Source organism: Pistacia vera, unplaced genomic scaffold, assembly GCF_008641045.1.
Source record: "Pistacia vera cultivar Batoury unplaced genomic scaffold, PisVer_v2 Contig35, whole genome shotgun sequence".
NCBI classification, from domain to species: domain Eukaryota; kingdom Viridiplantae; phylum Streptophyta; class Magnoliopsida; order Sapindales; family Anacardiaceae; genus Pistacia; species Pistacia vera.
This window is the reverse complement of record NW_022196168.1, coordinates 187,501-203,709: the sequence shown is the minus strand read 5'-3', so window position 1 is coordinate 203,709 and position 16,209 is coordinate 187,501. Positions and strand designations below refer to the sequence as shown.

General features: G+C 34.6%; 1 protein-coding gene and 1 pseudogene across 1 annotated transcript in view; both read right to left on the bottom strand.

Annotated features, from left to right (window-relative positions):
* The window catches only part of LOC116139248 (DNA-directed RNA polymerase I subunit 2-like), a 30,623-nt gene extending 17,176 nt beyond the window's left edge, over positions 1–13,447 (bottom strand). The window contains 1 exon segment of the mRNA XM_031424920.1: positions 13,377–13,447. The gene's annotated coding sequence lies outside the window, so the exon portion shown is untranslated.
* The window catches only part of LOC116139271, a 15,845-nt pseudogene continuing 295 nt past the window's right edge, over positions 660–16,209 (bottom strand).

The window sequence follows — 16,209 nt, the reverse complement described above, 5'->3', positions numbered from 1 at the left end:
CCGTTTGACCCGTACTGTAGTTACTCAGGCCATACCCATCTGGTCCACCAGTTTGCCAGGTATATTTTTGACCCTACATTCCTTGCTTTTTATGTGATCTTTTAATTTAAAACATTGTAAGACTTGTTTATTTAGTGATGATTATATTATATGTTAATCAAGGTGTATACTGTTATTATAATGTCAGATAACCAAAAAAAAAAAAAAAATCATATAAGAATTGTAAATTATTAGAAGATTGAAGAACGAGGGAAAAAACCAATGATTCTATTGTATTATATGCTATTCATCAAACTCTTTCCATTGTATAAATTTCATCTTATTTATTTTTTGAAAATGAATGTAGGGTTAATGTTTTCACTTTTCAAATCAATTACGCCACGGTATAATCTATTAAGTCCTACCTATTCAACAATTTTCATAAAGAATAAATCTATAATGCAGAAAATAATAATAAAGGGCTAATAAGATTAAAAATAAGAAATTGGGACCAATAGGATCACTTCAGTCTTACTCAATTCAAGGGATATCAGATATGTAGTTACGTACACGACCAATCCATATATCCCAATCCCATACGATATATAAAAGTTTATTTTTACTAGTTTAATTATAAAAGTTAAACTTTATATTCAATTAAATCCTAAAGGTAGCAAACATTATCCAAAAATAATATTGTGATTTCAATTAATTAGAAGAGTTACAAATTACAATTAGTACTTGATAAATTACAAAACCTGCATCAAGCAAAGCTCAGAAAACAATATAAGAATAAGACCTTACAAATCGAACCTACCTACCTACCTATTTCAGCTATAAATTAAAATTAATCATACAACAAAAATCACGGCATAAATTACAGCATCTCCTAAGCAGCCACAGATCATAGCGATAGCATGGGATTGACATCGCTCCCCTTGGAATTATGTTTGCTGGAATGAACCAAAGCTAATGAATGCAATTCTCCGAGCAAGGTGTAGAGTTTTGACATGGTACACACTCTACAATCAACCGATATTAGACCTCTGCTCCGTTACTTAGCTGAAGGGTCATTTTTATGTTCATGGCAGCTAGCTCGGCAGCCAGGTACCTGAAAACGTAAGGCATGGCAACGGTTTCCATTCCTTTACTTGTTTGGCAAGCATGACAAGTTACCTTCTTGGGAGCTCTCGCAGGGGGTAGCCCACCGATCTCTCGTACTGCCCGCCTCTGGGGCTGAATAAATGAAGTTGTAAGCATACTTCCACAAATGGAGCATACATCGGCAACATGATAATCAGAACATGTATGAAGCCTATCATGCAACAAATATGCTGCCCCATGAGCAAGCATGGAATCTCGTTCCATTTCTCCAAAACGGATACCTCCACCACGCTTTCTTCCTTTGATTGGCTGCCGGGTGATTTTGTCGATTGTTCCAGTGGACCGAACCTGCATATGCCAACCGCAAGGGTCAAGACTGTTAACCTCTGGCAACCATAATTCATTAGCCTTAAAACCACCTCTAAAGTAGCCTTGTACATTTGATAAAATCGAAGAGGTAAAAAAAAAACTCAGCCAAGAAAATTATTAACATAAAAGGAAAGCAAAGTTTGTTACCTGAAATTTGTCTGAAACCATGTGCCGAAGCCGCTGTAATAGACTGGTCCAATAAAAATTTCACCATGTCAGTTCAGTTCCATAAACCCCTGTATAATACCTCCACACCATGATAATTAAGCCACAGTCTTCAATTTCACCAAACTCATCGCAAGTGATTTAGATTCCTCCAGCCTCTCCATTGGCTTTCTTAACTGAATTTGCAAATGGCGTTGCATCCATAAATTTTCCATGTAAGGCACCTCCCGCGACAACATGGCAGTAAGCATCATTCCAAGCATATATCCAACCAAATATACATACTGTATATAGATTAAGACTCGTCTGGCCCACCCAGTCGCATTTCACCTTTCTCTCCTTTACTTACGGCCTACTTGAGTTCTGGAACTATGTTAACTATTGAAATCACTTCCAAAGGTTTCTACAAATATTTTTTGTCATACAGCTACTTTCCACCTTTTTTCTTTTAAAACGATTAAAAATTATATAAAATATCTCATACAGATCAAAATATTATGAATCAGATTTCATTCCCAAAACAGGAGTACCTTAGCAGCAACAGACCCAAAAGCATAGCAATGTCATTCTAGAAGGAAACGCATGTGGATTGATAATCAAATCTGGACGCATTCCTGTACTCCAGAAAATGGCATATCAATATCTGGCCACAATTGGGAGCAAACACCTTTCTGCCCATGTCTACTGCTAAATTTATCACCAATAATAGGATTTCTAGTATGTCGGAACCGTATATTAGCCTGCAATATAGAGAGGAAAAGACAGAGGGAGATATAAGGTGACATCATAAAAAGCATATGAAATATAATTCATGACAATGGAAAGTAATCCCAAGTATGAAAGCTTCACAATTAATGACATATAAGTGCAATTAGAACTATAAGTACCCCCAGTTTTCAAATAACAAAATGTATTATTTTCAATTTATATTTTCCCCCAGGTACCAGACCCAAATCATCTGATGACGCCTAAAAGCTCTTATTACTGGAACATTCAGATTTTGAAACATTCTTTTGTATTTATTTCTCTCCTAAAAGAATTATCATAAAACTAACACCAAATCTGTTTCAATAAACCCAAGAGAACAATACCAATATAAAGGAGCAAACTAGAGTTCAAGTTCTTTAAGCCTATCACCAGAACCATGAGCAAAGCAACAAAATTGTTGACTAACCTTAGCCCAGGATGTCAGAACAGTGGCAAGTAACCATTGATGGTTTTAAAGCGAAAATTTTGGCAGGGAATATAACAAAAAATTTCAGAACGCAAGAAAAACTTCTCAAACATCATACCATGCATTACCCTATTTTCTTTAAAATATGGTCTAGATGAATGAACATCCATTACCTTTTGAAGAAGGTTCTTGCTGTTTTTCATATCAACAGCGACATAGTCAACAAAGACAGTTTCGACCTTTTCGGCTGTTGATCTCCATGAGTTTGTTGTCCTATCTAAATGCTACAGTATGGTTCACCCGATGTATCAACTGAATATCAGTTATCACAAAATTCATCAAGAATAAATGAATAAAAAATACAACTTACTCACAAAAAGGAAGAGAAAACAACAGAACTTTAATGCTAACCTGACCAACATAGGAAGTCCATCTGAATCAATCACAGAGTGCATAGATTTATTATCTCTATTCCTTCTAAGGCTCTTTGGCTTCGATCTGACCTGCTGCCATCATCAGCTAAGTCAATAGTTTCCGTCTGCAAAAAAAAGCATCATATAGGTTAACGTTAGTTTCTTCTTAAGATAATGTAGGTACCCCTGCACTGATATTAGAATATATTTGACTATTATATCAAATGAATAAGGAGTTACTTCCAGCTGGTGGGTTTTGATTTCATTTACCTAACAACCCAAAATAAAATAAAAAAATAGTATATCTGATGATTATTTTTTCTCTCATAAGTGCATATCATTTTATGAATTTACCTCATATTGTAATTATTCTTCAAAAGCTCACTTAAAGTAACGTCAAAGAGATATAAAAATAAAATATCATTATTTTCTCATAAATGCATATCCTTTCATTGGATTTTTTTCTCATTAGAGCACATACTGCTCAAAAAGCTAAACTTCTTTAAGGTTACACCACATGGACATAAAGACAAACCTGTATATTTGTCCATGGCACATCCCACGATCCACAGATGACTTGTTTAAGATCATGGCATCCTCCATATCATACCTAAATGACGTAAAGATATTAGATTTATGGTATTAAGACCATAAAATTAGCCCCATGTACTTATCTAAAATTCTTACCCGTGTACGCCAGCACTGCAACATTGCATTGTCCCAGTTGGATATTCGTCTATGCTGTACTTTGTATAAGTGCTTGTGCGCACAATGGGGTTTGAGGAGTCTGTCAATTTCCTAGAGAATATTTGTTACAAGAGTGCGAGTGGAGGAAAAAGCATAAACCACATTATGACAATGAAACAATTTGCTGAATGCAGTATATAGATCCATTTAAATAAAATAGTTTGTTGTATCTGAAAGATGTTGGACCACAAGCTTTACACAGAAAATGCAAGAATATGACTTAAGAATTTAAATGGTTTAACTTTTTGCTTCATCCAACATCAGTCAACCTGAGGAACATCACAAATGATTGATGAAGTTTTAGCAAGAAGCTCAGTAATTTTCAGTACCCATATCAACCAATTAAGGTGATATGTATGATTATCGCCAAAGATAGTGCACCTTAGGTAGAAATATTGCTGAAGTGGCAACAAAAATCCATAGACTCTCAACCCAACACAAAGGGCTGTGTCATAGAGACTATCATTTAGTGCTTAACAGGAGTAACTGCATATTATCCAACTTGAGCAAGCATTGTAGCCATTGAGCAAGCTTCTACAAACCTTGATATAAAGGGATCAAAAAAATTGCTTGTGAGTTGAGAAAACCTCAACATGTTCAATGCTACAACATCTATATACTTGTTCATTGACCTTTTTTTTCCTTCCATACAAATCCCTTCATATTTTTCCGTCAAACTTCTGCCTCCTGCTCTCCTAGTTGAGCGTTCTAAGATTTTGTGAAGATTTAAATACACATAAGATGAAAAATAATTGTGCTCTCCACTCCATATATGGGCACAACTACAACACAGATCAACTACAAGACCATGTCTTATTGCCCTCCTCTAAGAGAACAAGATCAATAAATTTGTAACTCTCACATCATAATGTAACTAAGTCTAGGCATCAATGAGCTCCATCACAAAAAAAGAAAAAAAGAAATGAGAGGAAGAAAACATATTGAACCAGACCTGAAATGGTACAATTTCTGATCTGCACGGTTCTAATAGCTTGTAATGAGAAACCCTTGTTTGCTTTGCCATCTGCATAATAAAAGATTAGGAAAGTCGAATATTAAACATCAAGCTGCAGAATGGCAAGACACAAGAATATTAGTACATAACTACAAACAACATGCAGGAAATACCTGACACTGATACATGTTACGTGGACTCTGATTATGATCTGAATAAGGTGTGAGATTAGCAACTACACTGAGCATCCCAGTAGGATGAATTTCTTCATGAGTTGCAGAAAAATCATTACTTCTTCCTCCATTTCCACCATCAGACAACTTATCTCCATAAGACCTAATATACAATATATATATGTTAAGAACTAGTATATGGTGTCCCATCTCTAGATAAGGATCTACCGGATGACTAAATTTCAAGATTCTCTCAGACATATTTATAGGATATGAAATGTATATCTTCTGTATTCACCTGTTCAAATGGCCCAATGAGTTCAATTTTTTGACTTTCCTCAGGAAGGAGAGATATATTTCTAACTGGCCGAACAAATCTAGGAGGAGATGTAAACAGGTATAAACCAGGATATGCTCCACCCATGCTCAAAGGAACATATCCCACTTCCAGATCATCAGGAATCTGCAAATTTTTATAAAATAATAAAATATATTGAGAAAGAAAGCAATTGGGATAGAATTGAACATACCACTGAAGCAGCAGCCTTTCAGTTTCCTTAAATAGACAACAACTTTCCAACTTCACTTGAAGGTATAGCACCAACAACACGACCATCTAAAAGAACAGATAGAGCTGCAGGAGGACCAGCTTTAACAAGCTTGCTGAGGGCATCATCCCAACCCCAATTGAACACTGAGAATAGACGATCTTATTTTTGAAAAATCTCTGACATTTCCATGTGAATCAAATATTATGTAACTCCTGAAATACATAGAATTATAGAAGAAATAGACGTCAGCCCATTGACAAGAAATAAAAGTATAGTCAAACATCAGTAACAAAGATTGCAACTGAACCAAGCTGCTGAGGCTTGCCTCGGCACAAACGCAATCAGGCCACCTTTAGACTAATCTCTATATGCAACTCAATTTTGTCCCAGTACCTAGGTTTGCGCCCTGCACCCCAAATTACACTGTCTCCACCCATACTCTATTCCTGTAACTAGTAAATGATCCCCAAGTAAAGAATTGCCACGGTTACTAGTATTGTTAACAACTTAAGACCACTGAATTACTTCAGTATGGCTCATTTTGTCATCACAGGAATAAGTGGTGGTAGAACAACAAGGGACTTTAGCTGCAGAGCTCCTATCAGTGTGGAAGTGATAACATATGCAAATTTAAACAAAAAACAAATAAGAAGAAAGAAATAGGCCTTACGACATAGAAGTCATATGGTTCAGCAATCCACATGGCTCCCCATCAGGCGTGTGCACAGGACAAAGGAAACCCCAAGATCTGTTATAGGATAAACAAAGAAATATTAGACTTCAGAAACAAATATAATTGCTGGATAAATTGGCAATAGATACTCACTCAGGTAGCAACTTCCGTACACTGGTTGTAGCAAGCCCAGCAAATGAAGCCCCTCGATGCACAGACGAAAGAATGAAATGAAACGTAAAAAGTTAAGCCTCTCTGCCTGAACTGTGTAACCACTCTCTGATGGAACAAAAGAACCAAATTAAGGATTATCGAAGCGTAACACAACATAATGCTGACTAAAAGGAAATTGGGTACAAAATAAAATAATATATATGCATGCAATGTCTTCAGCTATCCCCTTTAAATGCATTACCACCATTTTACCTCCTTACTGGACAAAAGCAAAACCAAAGAAAGGCATATCGTTTCATGCTTAAAAATTATGATTGAACTGTTCAATGTGTATTTCTGCTTTATTCTCACCCAACTAAATAACAATAAGATTGTACAATTATTCTTGACGACAAAAAGCATTTCCTATTTTGATGATGAAATATAAAAATGCTAACTAGAAGCAGAATTTGTTCAACGGAAGCATAAGTTAACTAAAAAGCAAACATATTTCACCAAGGAAAGGTTACAATACCAAGCATGAACACTCTTTAAAATACTTGAATGAAAAATTGAGAGCTATCACCAAAATTCATTACCTGCTGTAAATCTAGTCCTGATTGGGTAACCATTCTTCCCGTTTTCAACAAAGCCTCAATCGCTGCACTGAGCTCCTCGAAGGATTTTTATCAATGACTTTCTTTATATTTGCTACTGCATCATCTCAAACAGCAATGTGGCAGCGTCAGTTTGAAAATAAACAAAGGAGATATAAACTATGCACAGTTTAAACTTGAGAATCTCTTGTGTAGGTGTAACACTCCAAGATGCTTCCAGAAATCATTGTACTAGAATATAATAGCAAATATTATTCACCAAATCTCATGGCTTTTCCATTCAACTAGAATGTTGTTTAATTTGTAAGAAAGAATTTCATAGAGCACTCTTAATGTAGGTCAAATTCCAGGCAAAATTTCAGGCAAGAGTTTAAATCATGCTATTTCAAAGGAGACGATGGGTGACTAGGCATTCTCCTGACCGGAATCAAACCAGAAGGCAGAAAGGACATTTGGGCACTACTTAAGAAAACAAAAATTCCTTAAATTAATCAAATGAGGCAACATAAGTTGATAAAGATATTTTGGCATCTGAAGGACATGGTCACTCCTCTTGAAAAATGTAATTGCAGTATCATTTATTATGAATTGCCATGCCTGCCCTATTGATCTCTGATGCAATCAAAGAGCAAAATGGGCTCTTTCACTGGTTATTCATTTTGAAAAACATTGGCATGTAGAAATATGACACTGAGGAAGAATCTCTATGATTAGTCAGTAGCTAGGAAGGGTGCTCAATATTATAAGTTATTGCAAAAGCACCATGTTTTTTTAAAGAAATATTGTAACCGCAATAAATCTTATTTCTACCATAAGTTAGTCATAAACCTAGTAGGACAACAACAATAAACTGGAAAAGCTTATAAATGAGTACAAAATTTTAAAAGAAAAACTGAGAGCAAACACTTTAAAGAAGAAAATTATGAAAATATGACGTAAGCTAAGAAATCAAAAGTTTTGCTGCCCTTTTCCAACTCATCTTGAAGAAGTTTCCTTGCCTTCTGTAGCCAATCTTCTATTTTTTCCTGGAGACAAAAATTATTTATTAGTACACTTCAATAATATACATCTATGGATAATTATGAGTAGCCAATCTTCTTTTTTTTCCTGGAGACAAAATATTTATTAGTACACTTCAATAATAACATCTATGGATAATTATGATATAGCAAAAGATACTCCGTTGTTAAATATGTGTCTACAAAATATGCTTTAGTGACTAAAAATCATAGCAGACATTCTTAGCATTAATTATAGGTCAACACAAACACCCTAAGCAACTTTTGGGCTACAAGTGATTGCATTAAAATCAAATTGTATTCAATATGACACTTCAAATGACATGAAATAAGACAAATCAGAAAATAGTTACTGCTTCATCAATAAGAATGCAAACTTCATATGCCACAGCAGGAAAAAAAAAGGTTAAAAAAGTAACATCATAGTTTCTTAAGAAATATAAAATCATCTAATCACCAAAAAAACACAGAGATTACACGCTCAATAGCTGAGTTATATTGAGTGGGATGAAATCAGTTAACACTTAGCCTCCCTGCCTCGAAAGAAAACTAAATGACTCCTCTTTTATCCACATCAATTTTTCTAGTTCTCACCTACTGCTGAAAAATTCTTTTAATAACAGAAGACATTTCTTTCAAAAGTGTCCACTATCAAGGTACTACCTTAAGATAAATGGTAATCAAGTGACCAGGAAAGATTTCTTGATTCTGCAAGGAGTCTGGGTTGTCTGGCACTGAAGTCTGATCAATAAGTGAGAAAAGTTTCTGCAACATAAGCTGAAGAAAGAAACCAAAAACAATCCAAATGTGAGAGACAATCTCCACTTTATAGAAACACAACTAAATGTCCAATTTGAAACAAGCACACAAGTAAACATATTTAGAAAAAGCCAGTTCATATCTAACATGAGTAGATTGAACTTGTCGTAATTGCATCAAGATGAAAGATGTAATCCCTCAGAACAGTTTCACAACCTACCAAGAAAGATTGAAGAAGAAAAAGAAAATAACTTCAGAAACTTATATTTAGACCTTCATTGCGATATAAATTTTCAGTGAAACAAGGGGGTTGATAGATGTAGAGAAAAACTTACAACATAATACTTTCTTTTCTGAGTCCATCCATACAGGTTGAAGTGCTCCCCTAAAATTTTAGTTAGAGAATTAACACAGATAGTTATTAACTGTTTTAATAAGAAACAACATGATATCTATTACCATGAAAAATAAAATACAAAATTGTTATGACAACCAGTGGTCCAAAGATTTACAATCAGAAGCAGTTAAAGGGTCTCTCTAGTATGAGCCCATACACTAATCAAATGCACATGTTAGTACCGATAGCCTCCCAGTTTTCGAAAATGAAAAATAAAGAAGATCCTGAAATTCCTTGGCACAGAAGCCCATAAAGACACCAAACAAATTCTATGCCACTAGAAGCCACTCTCCCCTTCTATCTCATCCTCAAATACCTTTTTTTCTTTTCAACCATGGTTCCAAAAAAATTTCATCCCTCGCATCTCCATAAATCTTTGCTTTTTATTCCCAACAAGTATGCCCATAAAGACACCAAACAAATTCTATGCCACTAAAGCCACTCCCCCTCTATCTCATCCTCAAATATCCTTCCATTCCTTTTCAACCATAGTACTCAGAAATTGTCATCATTCACATCTCCATAAAATCTTTGCTTTTTCTTCCGAAGTACACAAATCCTCCAAAACTTGAGACACACAAACTCAAGCTTAGGAATGACCCATGCCATCCTTGCTGCCTTAAAGAGTTGAAACCACGACTTCATGGCTATGGGTCAGGGGATAAAAGATGATTGACACATAATACACCAGTGATAATGTCATGTATTAAGCTACTTCCCAATAAATTAAATTCTTCTAGGACTTTGGCTTTCCTACATCTTAGCTGGAAGAAATAAGGAGGAGGAGGAATCATCAATCACCAATAAAGGTATGCTTTGCAAGAGCAACTGCCCAAGAGTTAATTTTCCAGGGCCTGATTCCTCCTTTGAATTAGGTTTTAAGCGAAAATAGCCATTTTAAGGTATCTTTGTTAATTAATGTCAATATTTTTTTCTACATAAACCCATCTATTGAAGTCAAGCGATAAAATACTCCTCATATTTACAAAGATATCCCATAAAAGTTTTTTAAGTGGGCATTTTAGTCAGTTCACTTCAACATTTGGATACGTGTGCAAAAAACTTAGGACAGTAACATTTTTCAAAAAGAAAAAGCCTTTAGTGGCTATTTTCGCATAAACCGTTTGATCCAGAAAGCCAAATCCAATTGAGCCAAGATGGCTAATTTAATACTTCTATATCATTCAGTTTACTAAGAATTCTAAATTCCACCTGCATAGAAGCACAAATAGACCCTTTGCCTATATAGACACATAGTGAGACTTTATTAGCATATAAAGGCATGGAGAAGCACACTAAACTTTGCTTCTCCTAATCAACAATCTTCTCAAAAGTTGTTCTTTCAAAAACTTTACCAAATTGTTAGTTAACAAAATATTTAAATAAAAAATAAAATAAACTAGTGAAATAATAAGTACCAATATGTTGTAGACATTGAAGACGAGTGAAAGAGACAAGTCCCGCTTCATCAAGAATAATTTTTGCCCGTTCACCCACCAGCTGTGAGCCAACAGCTCCCTTTTCCTTCTCATATTTTTCCCCATAGCAGCATGTTAAATTGTCATAAATCTCATGATCATTAGTGTCAACAGGGCCTGATAACAAACAGAAATTAAGTAGCACAAAAAAGAGATCAACGAGCCCATATACAACAGAAACAAATATGTATGAAATTATATGAATCCGAGAGAACTTCGGCCAAATAAAAGGTTAAAAAACACATGCATAAACAATAATCCATCAATACTTATACATATGCTCCATTTTCCCCTTTTATTTGTTCAAGTTGAATATCATCTAAGATGTCACATAAAGCTGCAGGGATACACTCCATCTTCACAGATGCGAGTAAAAAGACATAAATGTTGCTTTTAATCTCCTCTACGAAAACGTTATAATCAATCTACATTTTATTTATATTTAAAATAACAAAACTTTAATACTTTAGAACAAATTCTGAGGAGATCCTCAATAATCCTTTCAACAGCAATTTTGTAAATTAAGGTTAGGCAAAAAAGGATTTATCCTGAGTTTAATATACCATTTACCATATACTGAGCACATCTACATTTATTGGTGATTCATACCTACGTCTCCCACAAGAAGAAATCTTTGACAGATTAAACCAGAATTGAACCAATGGAGAAAATAACTTAATCAAAGCAATGTCAACTGGAAGCTAGCATAGATAATATCCTCTAATAAGGAGATAAGGTCAACATAAAATACACCACGGGTAGCCAAACAGCAAGTGAGAAATAAAATCATTTCCCGCGCAACTACGATCATTTCCCGCAGCAACTACAGAATAAGAGGAATAAATATGGAAGATTTTTTACCAACCAAGGGGTGAAATGTTGATAAGAATACCCAATGGAAGCAAGCAAGAATTTTAGTAAACACTGCCACTAGGAATAACAGAGGGAGCAAAAAGAGTATCAAGGAGACAAAGATGGAAGGAGAAATAAATAAAAAACCAACTTTAATTCACAAGTACGATCTGGAATTACTTTGTATATCAATTGCCCTATCAATAAAGTAGAAATAAGAGATAAACAATAAAATTTGAGCGGCATCACCAGACGAGAGCACCACTCGATAGCTCTCCAATGTCAAAATGAAATGCTAACTTTTGCCAAACAAGAAAATTTATGCTAAACCACCAGAGGAGAGCACTTCTAATATAGCCTGCTGCAATATTGAAATAGAAAGCTAACGTACTCTAAATTCACTTGCCCAATGGATTGACCTCCTGATTTACGAGTTTCGCAATTTACACAGAATGTTACATCAAAGAACTTCCTCCAGCACCATACTCTAACCATTTCTATACACACATCTTACTAACACACCCACAGGCATGTTCAAGGAATAGTTAGCCTATATATCATGAATTCCACCAACTAATTTTTAATAGATTAGTGAAAAAAACCAGTTAAAAAGGTATAGAAATAATAACTTTTAAATGGAACATCTGGCCAACCACGATGGCAACAAGAAATATAAATCTCTACTTTGGACAAGAGCTCTTTTACCAGCCTCCGCCATATGAGCTAGATTTTCAAATACGTGTAGAATTATAGTTTTCGACATTAGCTCACATGCTCATTTGAAAATGAGATGGTAGATAAGCCCCAAAGAAGATAATGGTAGCCGACTGTTATTAAAAACGACTCAAGAGAAGTGAAAAGCATCAGCACATTTGAAGAAACAAGTAAAAGCACAATACCTTTAAAACAATGCCGACTGGAAGTAATTATTCCTTCCCTTGCACCTTCGAATAAGGAAGAAAATATATTACTTCATTTACCTTACCAGAAGTCAAAAATGCATACTCCATCAAACTTTAACTGCTTACCAGAAACCAAGCCTTGCACTTCCATTACGAAGGTAATACATTTACCTGATCTGAGGATTGATCTTTTCTTACACACCTGAATGGGGATCAATGAGACCCACAACGAACAAATAAATTGACTTAACTAAGTTCCAAGCAGTCAAAAGGGACCAGACGAAACAAAAACCGAACTTAATCAGAAAAAGAAAATTCAGAAGTGCAACATCTCATATAAAACATGGCACTTAACCAAAATCGAAGTATCTTACAGATAAACCCTTAAGGATATTGCTGAATTTGGACATCCACCAACAAGAAGATATGCTGCAGTTAAAAAAGAATGGAATGGTAATACAGACAAAAGAAAATAAATTCCAACAATACCACCCATCATCAAGCACCACGCTTTGTTGGAAATGATGTCCCTTCTTTGGAAGCAAAGAACTAAAATCATGGATTTCACAACAACAAAGAGAGCATTTGCGTCCAAATGAAAATAACATGGATGTTGGGTCATTAATCTATTATTATTTCAGTTGACTGAATCCCACTACTGTATCTTTTTGTTAGTTTCCAGATATGCCCACAGTCAGCATCATTGATCTTAATCTAATTAAGTTCTGGGTCTTCAATTGGAATCTCATTTCAAATTGTACTTGGCCAGTCAAATTTCTTGAAACTAAAACGTGTTTTAGAGTGCCGAGTACAGTCAGAACCGTAAATAATTTTATCAGTCCAAGTTCTTAGCTTCATTCAGTCCAAAAGTTTCTAAGTAGAATATAGGAATAGAACCTCAAGACAACTGCTTTATTAGTATATCCTTCTCGCCGATCACGAAAGGAATCCGAACCATACTCATTGGCTGAAATAGAAAGAAAAAATTCAGATCAGCCATGCATATTCAAAATACAAAACAAAAGAAAATTTGGTCATGCTGCTGAAAAATCACAACATTGCTTAACCACAAAATACTACCATTGGTTAATAGGTTCATCACCTAGGTTAATGAAGTTCATCACCCAAAGTTCAAATCTTACATCTGCTAACCATCATAACTATATTAAGAACGAAAAGGCCTACTTACATGAGTTTGCTTCGGTAATATTACAGCTCGAAAACTCTCTCCAGCCCATTCAGAATGAAGTAACTACATCACATTTAAAAGGTAAACAAATTAAATAAAGAATGCAGTAATTAATAAAGAAAAGCAAGTGTCTTTCATCTAATACTTGGCACATCAGAAGGGACTCAAATACCGTATCAAGCAAAATATGAAAAGAATACCGCCTGAACTCAGAAGCAATATAACTGGCAGTTGGAACAATGCAAGTTTACTATAAAGAAGATAAAATTCATATTAACCTTTTACTACTTCTATTTAGCATTCCGATTACACTCAGATAAAAACATCTCCGCACAACTAAAAATTATCTTTGGGTTTATTATACAATTACTTATAAAATTCCAATCACATCATCATGCAACTCTATATCTATAGAAACATAACAATATAATGAAAGCATTTCCAGATTAGTATCTTTTACTAGCTTCTCATATGCAATCAGAAAATTCAGTCAAGAGAGGCCAAACACCATTCATGAAAAGTTCAATATAATCAAATAACAATACAAAAACCAGTAAAAAAGGATAATAGTGATTACTATGGAAGACATTGATCGCTTACCCACCAACTTCTATGCCTCCTCTTGAAAGATTTTAATTTTTGGGGATCAGCATCTCGTAGATGACAACGTTTAGACTGCATCAAGTACTCAACTCATCAATTGTGACACCACACTCAAGAAATTCAGTGGTCACACCAACTAAATTAAATATAGAGTGTTTTATGTAGATAATAATCAGCCTCCTATTGTCTTGTGTAAGCAAATGATTATCAATCAGACGTTCACGCTTGTGTATGCAAAAATGCATTACATGTAATAACACATATTTATTTGTAGCAATACTTTCAAGAATAATGAGATTGAATCTCACAACAAATGATGCCACAACACACAGTTTAACAATGAAAAAATTGAGGAAAGATACCTGACCAAGTACAGGAGACAAACACACATAAACTTACTAAAAATACAGGTATAATATATAATATAGTTCTTTACAATAATGTGCCTATCTAGGGTCATTAACTCATCAGGTGCAACTGGCTTTGAAACAACTGATGACATATAGCCATAACCTGGTTAGAGGCAAACTGCTATCCCTCGAAGCAAAGCTATAAGAATTTTCCTAGGGTCTTTCTTGACAAGGGTACCCAACAATACAAAAAGGACTGCTACAGTGTTTGAAGAAACAACCTTTGATGCAGCTAGCTATAAACCTATATAGAAATTCAGTTTTATTTACCATCTGCATTTTGAGTCTATGAGCCAGTTTTTCATAGCAAATGAGAAACATTTCTAATTAAAGAATAATGCTGATGAATGGTAGACCTTGCCAGCGGCATGAGTGTATGACATCTACGTTTGAACTCTCTAAAAACCCTTTACTTCATATACACAATATATCATTCTTTATGCATTTCTGTTAAGACATTAACAAAATATGTCTACGCTTCCAGAGACAAAAAAAATAGAAAATTTAGAGACAGAGCAAGGCACCAACCTTTAACATTATAGGAAATTGCCCAAAATTGATTTCTCTTATACTGCAGAGTCATCATATTGAAATTCAACATCCGCCATTACTTGCCGGTATATGATATTTTAGCCTGTCGACACTGTTTCCAGAAAAAAAAACTGCCAATTAATTTACTTCTTAAATTAAAAAATAAAATTATATATTAAAGAAAATAGAGATAGCAGTTTTCTTTTACTTCGAAAGGAAGTAACACGTCACGCATTGTTTGGAGCCGGGTTCCTTTTGAGGTGGAAATATTTCAGGATTACCCACTGATAGTAAGGCTATTAGTCAAGAAAAAACACACACTAAAATGAAATAATACTGCATTTCAGCCAAACATTACAGAATTACTACCATTGGGCGTTTCTTCAACAGAACTTCCTCAAAAAGCACCAAGGAAGTAGTCCAAAAACTACTTGAAGCGCCTTTTCTATCCAGAAAGTACTTGTCCAGAACAAAGCACTTATCAAAAGGCACCCTTGAAATATTCCTCGAAACTACTTCAACACCTTTGCCCTTTGTCATGCAATAAGAACTTTTTCACCATCAAGCACTTCAACTACTTTTATATCTTAAGCGAACACTAAAGCCAAATTTTAGAAAACTAACATTTTTAATACAGCTTCCTAGAAAAGCACCAATTCTTCTTCTTCTAAAAACCACTTCAAGTGCTTTTCTAATCAAAAAGAAATGCTCCAGAATAAGGGCTTGTTCAAAAAGCGCTTCAACTGCCAATTTATCTTAAGAAAACACTCCAATTTCTTTTCTTCAAAAGCAACCTCGCCGACAAAGTATTCCTCTCAAAACAAAAACACTTTCAGCTCTTGAACAAAAATCACTTCAATTATTTATTTTTGTTCCAAACCTTTCAAAATTGACAACAGTTCATAAAAATAAAATAAAATAAAACAAACAATAACGTTTTGCGTCAATTAAATTTCCAATAAAGAAAGGATATTTTTAAGCTTCTTATTGGTGAAA